This window comes from Bactrocera neohumeralis, unplaced genomic scaffold (assembly GCF_024586455.1).
Source record: "Bactrocera neohumeralis isolate Rockhampton unplaced genomic scaffold, APGP_CSIRO_Bneo_wtdbg2-racon-allhic-juicebox.fasta_v2 ctg1388, whole genome shotgun sequence".
Classification (NCBI taxonomy): domain Eukaryota; kingdom Metazoa; phylum Arthropoda; class Insecta; order Diptera; family Tephritidae; genus Bactrocera; species Bactrocera neohumeralis.
In genome coordinates this window covers 38,187-47,966 of record NW_026089707.1, presented here as the reverse complement: position 1 = coordinate 47,966, position 9,780 = coordinate 38,187, and the positions used below count along the sequence as shown (strand labels likewise).

The 9,780-nt window shown below is 38.2% G+C and overlaps 1 non-coding gene across 1 annotated transcript; it reads right to left on the bottom strand.

Annotated features, from left to right (window-relative positions):
* Positions 1-7,063: 7,063 nt before the first annotated feature.
* Positions 7,064-7,278, bottom strand: LOC126766483 (small nucleolar RNA U3). Its single transcript, XR_007668885.1, has one exon. It is a non-coding gene; the product is annotated as a small nucleolar RNA U3 (small nucleolar RNA).
* Positions 7,279-9,780: the final 2,502 nt, after the last annotated feature.

The following is a 9,780-nucleotide window of genomic DNA, read 5'->3' as shown; positions in this document are numbered from 1 at the left end:
TGATACATCCCGCCTATACAAATTCTCATGAAATAATGGTTTGCCGCAAGATTGGCAGTCCTGTCAAATGCCTTTTACTAATAAACAGAAGCAACTGGCGGATGTTTACAATTAATAAAAAAAAAACATTGAAATCGCATGTTGATCATTTTTGCCTGTCATTTGTTCTTTCTATGGATGACTGTCAAGCTAACAAGACATACAGAACGTAAGTGTTCAGAATGCACTAAGTGTATCAAAAAAAATGTTTCAACATTGTGTGTATTTTTCTCAGATTTCAACGTGATTAACATTCGGCGACGACACAAAGCAAGCGAGTATTGTTGTTGTTTCATATGTGATGCCATGCGGTTCAATTGCCGCTTGAAAATGCGCGGTGTGTGTAAAAAAAATTGTTTCAACATTGTGTGTTTTTTCCAGATTTAATTCCATCGATTTGCTACATTTATTCGAACCGATTTTGTGTTTTTCTGCTGACCGTGCAACACACACAAAGCAAGTCAGTATTGTTATTGTTTCGTAAGTGCTTCCATGCGGTTCGCAAATACACTGTTGGTGGGTCTTATTGCATATGCGTGTGTGGGTAAAATACATAGTTTAAGATGTAGTTTTAGGTTAATTTTTCCATTTTTATTTATGTACTTCAAATATGCATACTCTAGCACGACCACTGGGGACAAGACTAACTACCTTTTTCGAGTTGTGTGAAAACGATGAATTTGCAAGAACATTGCTATATTCCGAAATACCACAATATTTCACTTGGAATCCATCATCGAAAACATTTCAACGACGAAAGCAAGGGGAGCGTGTTGACGATTATCCAAATGTCCGTAAAACCGATGCCATAAGACGCATTTACACCATCCATCCGAACAACGCCGAATGTTTTTATTTGCGTCTGCTATTAGTCAACGTGCGCGGACCAAGATCATTTGATGATTTGAAAACTGTTGACGGTCAGTTGTGTGCGACGTATCGTGAAGCATGTCAGCGATTGCATTTGTTAGAAGATGATATGCATTGGGACACCGCACTTCATGACGCATCACTCACATCTCATCCAAAACAAAACGCGTACTATTCGCCATAATAATATCTACATGCCATGAATATTCAGCAGAAATGCTTATGATAAGATTATACGAGCGGTTGACAATAACGCCGGTGGATTCTACTTTCTTGATACGCCCGGTGGTACAGGGAAAACGTTTCTGATCTCTTTGATTCTTGCTACTATACGGTCACAGCAGAAAATTGCGCTGGCAATTGCTTCATCAGGCATCGCTGCTACTCTACTTGATAGCGGCCGAACAGCACATTCTGCGTTGAAATTACCTTTGAACATCCAAGTCGTTGAAAAACCAACGTGCAACATATCGAGGAATTCAACAATGGCAAAAGTTTTGCGAGGAGCTGGAATAGTTATATGGGATGAGTGCCCAATGGCTAACAAAAAGTCATTAGAAGCATTCAATAGAACAATGCAAGATTTACGCCAAAAGCAACAACTTTTTGGCGGAGCATTAGTCTTATTATCCGGCGATTTTCGTCACACTTTCGTCAGTCATTCCTCGATTAACTCCTGCCGACGAAATAAACGTATGTTTAAAATCGTCAGTTTTGTGGAGACATGTTCAAAGGCTGACTCTTACCATCAACATGCGAGTCCAATTGCAAAATGATCGATCCGCAGCGGCGTTTTCGAAGCAGTTGTTGGACATTGGCGAAGGCAAAATACCAATCGATGATACCGATTTGATCAAATTTTCGAACAACTTTTGTACACTTTTACAATCGAAAGAAGAATTGATTGAAAGTGTATTTCCGAATATTGTTCAACACTATCAACGCCACGATTATTTAAGTGAATGCGCAATATTGGCACCGAAAAATGTACACGTCAACGAAATCAATTTTGCCATTCAAGAAAAACTGCCAGGAGAAGCTACAACATATATGTACATCGATTGATAGCGTTTTAAATCAAGATGAAGTAATCAATTATCCAACTGAATTCTTGAATTCTTTCAAACGGCGTCAATTTGGAAGAACCGTGCTTCTTCCGCGGCCAATTGTTCGTCGCATGCTCGAGAGTGGGAACACCAAGGTGCTTATTCATTTACGTGCCAGGTGGAAAAACCAAAAATGTTGTATACCAATATGTTTTATAAATAATTAACAGTTTTACAACAACAATTAAAACACAAAGTAAAAACCCTTAAGAGTTTTAATCGATTTAGGTGTAACGAAACACACAGGGTAACAGCTAGTTTTTCATATTTTGTAAGCAGTTTCGACTACATTTTAATAAATGGGGGCTATCGTAAAAAAAAACATATTTCCTTACCATTAACGTTGAAAAAAGGCCGTGACATTGAAACACCTAACAAATTGGCTAAATTTTGTAAATTGGTACCCTGGTCACAAACAAAATAGCAAGGAACTAGCCCTATATTTTGAAGTTGGGTAATGGCTCCAAGAATATATTTCTTGAGGACATCCCCTTTACATGAGCCTTTAATAAAAAAATAAGTTAACGGGTGGGACCAAGGTTCCACACCTATACCTTGCACTATTAAGGTCATTGCAGTTGTGGCTATTCTAGATGTGCGATTTTCATCGCCATAATCTTCAAGACCTATCACCCTATCAAATTTCCTATCATACTGCATATACATTTCAACGCGTTATCGAGAATGATGGCAAATAGAGGCTGTGTGCGCTCCAGCCGCCGACTTCTAATCGCAAAAGCTATGAGCTCAGTTATACTATATGCAGCTCCTGTATGGATACAGGCGCTAAACATAAAAGCGTATGCCAAACCAATAAATGCGGTGCACAGACTCACAGCAATAAGAGTAACAAGTGCTTTCCGAACTATTTCCAGCGAAGCATCTGAAGTACTAGCTGGTATGCCGCCCATAGACATCCAGGGTGACGAGCTCGCGAGATTATATGGTGAGCTATCAGCGCCAATTACAGAAATCCAAAAGAGAGAAGGGAGAAAGAAGAGCATAACTATGTGGCAGCAACGGTGACAAACCTCAACTCCATACTTGGATAAGTAGAAAACATGGGGACCTGGATTTCCACCTGACCCATATATTAAGTGGGTGCTTCAGAGGCTATCTATATAAATTTCAAAACGACGTCAGACCGTATTGTTTGATGTGTACGGAGTCAATAGAAGGGAAAAGTTAGAAACAGCCCTAGGTGGTAGTTTAAAGGTGGAAAGTTTGACTGCACTTATGTGTCAGTCCTCTGAGAAGTGGAAAGCAGTTCGCGAAGCGGCAACTTCCATCATGACAATATTAAGACAGATACAGCAGAATAGGGGTCAGTCCGTCTGTGCTATAGAGGAGACGTAAAATGTCTTGTCACTCCCATGAAGTAATACCTTATCTGATGGTTCCGTCGGAGAGTCTTGATTTGGGAGTAGGTTAGGTTTAGCGGATTAAAGTCCCGCACTCCGGCTTTCGATGCTTCCTCCTACTATAAAAAACAAAAAAAATTTATAAACTAAGTACATACTGTTAGTGTCATTGAAAATCGTACATCAAGTAAAATTTTAAGTTTTCTTAACTATCTCTATTTTTTTCGCAAAATCAAAAATTGCATCCTTGTTATCATTTGTAATAAAGTTAAGAGCAAAATGCAATGGGAATTATTTCTTAAGCTTTTCCCGTTTTTATGTCAAAGGAGCATCGTACAGCTGACTAATGATTTGAAAAATTCGGTTATTCTTCGAATTCAAATAGAGAAATTGGAACGTACTGATTTTAATCGGTTTATATTTTCTATTAAAGTGTTCATTGCTGTAATTTGTTCATAAAATATACACAATTTTTGTAAAATGAAGCAAACCACTGTTGATATGCGCGAACTGGCAATTAATCATTACAAAAACGGTAAATCGTACGGAGAAATAGCCAAAATAATAAATCGGAGTCGAAGTACTATTCAGTATATTATTGAAAGATATAAAAATGAAAATCGGGTGACAAATAAGATAAAAAAATCAAAAAAGAAGAATCTGACTGCGACTGACAAACGATGGATCATAAGGAAGGTTAAGGAGAACCCAACCATATCCGCTCCTAAAATTGGCACAGATCTTAAATTTTACTTTAAAAAGGAAGTAAGTGATTCAACTATACGTAGAGTGCTTAGAAAAAATTACTTCCACGGCAGAGTGGCACGCAACAAGCCTTTAATTAAAAAGCATAATCGAAAGATTCGTCTTGAATTTGCAAGGACCTATCTTAAGCAGCCTGCTGACTTCTGGAATGATGTTATATTCATGGATGAGTCTAAGATTAACATTTTTATGTCCGATGGAAAAGTAAATGTGTGGAGAAAACCCAGCACTGCAATGGATCCTAAAAATTTGCGACCGACTGTCAAGCATGGCGGAGGTTCAGTCATGGTATGGGGATGCATGTACTCCTTTGGTGTGAGAAATTTGGTGTTCATCGATAGTTGTATGGATCAGTGGAAATATCTGAATATACTTAAGGAAAATCTTAAGCAGAGCGCTGAAAAAATGGGTATTGCAAGTACATTTAAACTGTACGCTGACAACGACCCAAAGCATACAGCACATTCGGCACGAATGTGGGCACTTTATAATTGTCCAAAAGTGCTGAAAACTCCAGCTCAGTCTCCAGATTTCAACGTCATTGAACACGTATGGAATCATTCGGATCAAAAAATTAGGGCTCTGCCAATTTCGAACATTTGTGCCTTAAAAAGCGCGCTCCGAAGTGAATGGAGTAAAATATCCCCAGATTATTGTAAGAAGTTGGTTGATTCAATGCCCAAACGTCTAAAAGCTGCTGAAACTAATATCCGTAAAGGTTTTCCAACTAAATATTAAATATTAGTTTACAGCAATGAAATTAATTTTCGTATCATTTTTCTACATTTAAAATGAAAAAAAATGCACTGTACGATTTTTACTGAATGAATATTACTTAGCCAAGAGTATTAAAATGAGCTGTTATTAGTTATTTCTATTAAATATGTTTAAGTTTTGTGAATAAATGAATTTAAGTTTTAATATAAAACGGCTAATAGTATATTTAATTGGAATTATCTGAAGTAGTTAGGAACTGAACACTAAAATACTTAAAAAGGGTGGCTGTACGATTTTCAATGACACTCACTGTACATGCTTTGATACCAAATATATACCGATCATATATAAATTATATGCCGAGTCGGCTGCGCATAGAAAATAAACGAATCTGTAGGCGTACATTTCTTTACATTGAAATTAGGATCATATTTCACATTTAACACCGAAAATGCTCATTTCTGCATGCATTATTCCCTAAATATTTAATTAATGTAGGAGGATGGAGTCATGTGTAGAAGTTCACGCAAGTGAGGAAAGTTCTCTGATAGCCATTCACTTGGGAGTGGCCAGAAACGATTCTTTTACACATGGCTCAAGCAGCTGGGTAGCCTAAGAACCTCCGTCCGAAGGCGAGCTAAAGTGAGGAGGCGAAACATCCCCTACATAGAGTTGTGCGCTGGGTTTGGGGCCCGCCACGTAAAAAACACCCCCAGTGAATAGATATAACAAGCCTCGGATGAGAGACCCCCCTTTTGATGACGACCATGGCAAACGAAATAAGGACTACGATTTGAGGGCATGCACCTGGAATGTCTAGACTCTTAATTGGGAAGGTGCCGCTGCCCAGCTGGTTGATTTCCTCGAGAAAATAAAGGCTGACATCACCGCCGTCCAAGAAATGCGATGGACGGGACAAGGACAGAGACTAGTAGGTCCTTGTGACATTTACTACAGTGGCCACATAAAGGAGCGCAAGTTTGGTGTTGGATTCGTGGTGGGAGAGAGACTCCGTCGCCGAGTACTATCATTCACTCCGGTGAATGAACGTCTACATATCGCTGAACTGCACCCACGCCCCGACGGAAGAGAAGGACGATGTGACCAAAGATGCCTTCTATGAGTGCTTGGAGCGCGCTTATGAAGGCTGCCCCTGCCACGATGTCAAAATCGTGCTTGGCGACTTTAACGCCAGGGTGGGCAAAGAAGGTATCTTTGCCACTACGGTCGGTAAATTCAGCCTCCACGACGAAACATCCCTAAAGGGGTTGAGGCTGATCGACTTCGCCGGGGCCCGAAATATGGTTGTCTGTAGTACTAGATTCCAGCATAAAAAAATTCATCAAGCTAACTGGCTGTCTCCGGATCGAAAAACCACCAACCAGATCGATCATGTTGTGATAGACTGAAGACACGTCTCCAGTGTTTTAGATGTGCGTGCGCTCCGAGGTCCTAACATCGACTCGGATCACTATCTTGTTGCAGCCAAGATTTGCACCCGCCTTTGTGCAGCAAAAAACACACGCCAACAAACACAAGGAAGGTTCCTTGGTCCTTTGCGCATTGGCCACGGCAAATATCGCATTCGATGGAACGATGAGCTGTACGAGATATACGACGACATTGACATAGTTCAGCGAATTAAAAGACAGCGGCTCCGCTGGTTAGGTCATGTTGCCCGGATGGATGAGTGTTTTCATGTTCTGAAAGTATTCGACGCAGTACCCGCCGGGGAAAGCAGAGGAAGAGCTCCACTCCGTTAAAAGGACCAAGAGGAGAAGTACCTGGCTTCGCTTGGAATATCCAATTGGCGCCACGTAGCGAAAAGAAGAAACGACTGGCGCGCTGTTGTTAACTAGGCTATAATCGCGTAAACGGTGTCTACGCGAACTAAGAAGAAGAAGAGGTTTAATAAAAACTGGTGCGTGGAGTCCCTACGCGCGGAAGAAGTAAAACTTCTTAGTGATATTCCAAGAAATGCATATCATTTCGTATGAAAGAAAACTAACGAGAGGGAAAGGATAAAAATATGGTGGAGTGATCAACACTTTCTTAAATTCACATTTTATAAATTTATTATGCACATTTTATAAAGCAAAGTCCAAATCAATTATTATTTCTGGGTTCTGACGGACTGATATCTATAATATTTACAATTGGATTATGATTATTTGTATAAAACCTTGGAATTTATTCATTAGAATCACCTCTCAGAAGTCGTTTTATCCCTTGTAACCGAGCGATCATCGTAGAAACATCATTTCTAATATGCCACAAGACAAAATTAGAAATGAAGTTCATAAACCTCACGCTGTCAGATAAAACGATATACCTTCCTCATCGCGGGTGTTAATACTTTCGATTTGCAATGAGAGTAAATGAAAACTGACTACAGAGATGATCCTGTGAAGTATACTCTTAACTTTTCAAAAGCTATCGCAGAGTATTTCAACAAAAAGTAACACAAAATAGTTGAAAGTTCGCAGAAATTAAACAGAAATGAAATAATGCGCAAGCATACAAACATACATATGCGTACACATGTGAATATGTCACCAACCAAAAATTGAAACACTGTTCTACATAACGGGGCATCTCGACAGGATAAAATCTATGTCTTGCTAACTGTCAAATCTATTGCTATTGCCATTGCCAAATCTGTATGTGGGCATTTGTTATTATAATATAATATTTTGCGCAAAGGCGTAGGGTAGGTAGGTTCGAGCTGATGTAGCGCATGCTTTGAGCTCTTGAAAAATTTATCACATTGCGAAATGCCGTCGGGTAGGTAGCTGATGTAGTGCTCTTGAACTGTTTAAATCTTTTATGAGGAAAATAAAAAAAAGGATTACGATCCTTTTTTTTACAAATGTATTTCCTGGAAAAATAAGAAAAGGCAAAAGATCATTTTTTTACAAATGTATTTCTGGGAAAAATAAGAATTCATATTTTTGGACTACTCTGTAACAATTGTGGCATACATTTTATATACCAATTAAAATAATAAATTTAAAATGAGCAATGATATTTTGATTTTTGCTAGTATAAGTTTATTAAATTTAAGATTTCGCTTATTCCCAACCCAATTTGCATAATTTTTCTGTAAATTAACAATATTAAACTAAATATTAAATGTTTGAAAAAATGTTATTTTGAAAATGTACTTTATTTTTATAATATAATACATTCGTCTTAATTCTCGCTCTTCTAATTTTCATATTACCGAAATGAAAATGCCGTCGGCATATGTGCAAATGAGATATGTTGCCTCTTCGAAATTTTCATAGAAATGAAAACCACTCACGTTCTCTTTAAGAATAAATTGGGTTTTTGTGTTTCAGATGATCCAAACCTGAGATATCGTGTTCCCCAGTGAAAAAACGCATCTCATTCACTCAGCCATTTCTCCGACAGATTTCATCAAAAAATTCCGAAAAAATTTGTTTATAAACTCCACGATATACCTCATGATAAGTGAAAAAATTTCTATTGTAGAATAAAAATTTTTTATGAAAACTCTATTACTTCTTCTGACCCCTTAATTTACCTTTTTCGAAATCTATTACCGCCCCAATGTTACTTAAAAATGTGTAACCAATTAACAAATCTGCCTCCAAATTTTCAATCTCGTAAAAAACTTGACTTTTCCCAAATAATGTAATTAAATGATAATATCTTATCATCGAAAATCTATTAATTGTTTTGGCGAACTGTTTTTATTTTGTTTATCAGAGAATTCTGGAAGAGGCTAGACCACGTCAAACGACTCCTGGCACCTGATCCGGCTAGAGATTTTTTTTGTTACATCCTCTATGTATTTGTCTTCGCAACTCCTCTACCGCCAATTTAAGGTATCGGGTGATTTTTTAAGAGCTTGATAACTTTTTTTAAAAAAAAAACGCATAAAATTTGCAAAATCTCATCGGTTCTTTATTTGAAACGTTAGATTGGTTCATGACATTTACTTTTTGAAGATAATTTCATTTAAATGTTGACCGCGGCTGCGTCTTAGGTGGTCCATTCGGAAAGTCCAATTTTGGGCAACTTTTTCGAGCATTTCGGCCGGAATAGCCCGAATTTCTTCGGAAATGTTGTCTTCCAAAGCTGGAATAGTTGCTGGCTTATTTCTGTAGACTTTAGACTTGACGTAGCCCCACAAAAAATAGTCTAAAGGCGTTAAATCGCATGATCTTGGTGGCCAACTGCCCATGCATCCCGAAAAATGCACTGTTTGGTGTGGTTTGTACGCTGGTGGAATCATTGGACCGTATTTTTTCAAAGATGCTGTTGGACGCAACGTTACGGTGAATGGCGATCGCTATCGTTCGATGCTAACAAACTTTTTGTTGCCAAAAATGGAAGAACTGAACTTGGTTGACATGTGGTTTCAACAAGATGGCGCTACATGCCACACAGCTCGCGATTCTATGGCCATTTTGAGGGAAAACTTCGGAGAACAATTCATCTCAAGAAATGGACCCGTAAGTTGGCCACCAAGATCATGCGATTTAACGCCTTTAGACTATTTTTGTGGGGCTACGTCAAGTCTAAAGTCTACAGAAATAAGCCAGCAACTATTCCAGCTTTGGAAGACAACATATCCGAAGAAATTCGGGCTATTCCGGCCGAAATGCTCGAAAAAGTTGCCCAAAATTGGACTTTCCGAATGAACCACCTAAGACGCAGCCGCGGTCAACATTTAAATGAAATTATCTTCAAAAAGTAAATGTCATGAACCAATCTAACGTTTCAAATAAAGAACCGATGAGATTTTGCAAATTTTATGCGTTTTTTTTTAAAAAAGTTATCAAGCTCTTAAAAAATCACCCGATAGTAGTCTGGTAACTTATGCCTATTTTCATGACTTCTTTGGAGGGTGATTTTTTATAGGAAAATAAAAATGAATTATCTTGAATATTTAG